This window comes from Argentina silus (assembly GCF_951799395.1).
Source record: "Argentina silus genome assembly, chromosome: 6".
NCBI classification, from domain to species: Eukaryota; Metazoa; Chordata; class Actinopteri; order Argentiniformes; family Argentinidae; genus Argentina; species Argentina silus.
Genome location: NC_139660.1, coordinates 981,294 through 981,896, shown reverse-complemented (window position 1 = coordinate 981,896; position 603 = coordinate 981,294).

Genomic DNA, 603 nt, shown 5'->3' with positions numbered 1-603 from the left:
ATGTACCAGACAGTAGGTATGTACCAGACAGGATGGACTGTACCAGACAGGATGGACTGTACCAGACAGTAGGTATGTACCAGGCAGGATGGACTGTACCAGACAGTAGGTACTGTACCAGACAGGATGGACTGTACCAGACAGTAGGTATGTACCAGGCAGGATGGACTGTACGCTACACAGAGGAATCCTGGTTGTGTGGCCATGAATCAACACATCAACACATCCAACTAGAGCTGCTGGAGAGGACTCACCAACACACAATGGACAGAGAGGGGGGGGGGAGTGAGAGGGGGGGGGGGGGGAGAGTGAGAGGGGGGGGGGGGAGTGAGAGGGGGGGGGGGGGAGTGAGAGGGGGGGGCAGAGAGTTAGAGTGAGCAAGAGGAGAAATAGAGAGAGAGAGAGAGAGAATTACAAACACAACAACATCAGTATTCATTGGCAAGCAGCAAGCGGTTTGTGGTGGGATAATGAGGGCCTCTTTGGGTGATGACAATCAGATGGGCTGGCAGCCACAACAAACAAAGCCTCCATTTAAAACCATTACAGTGTATATAGCGCCCCCATGTGGCCCTGAAGGGAAATAGCCCACCACTGTCAGGA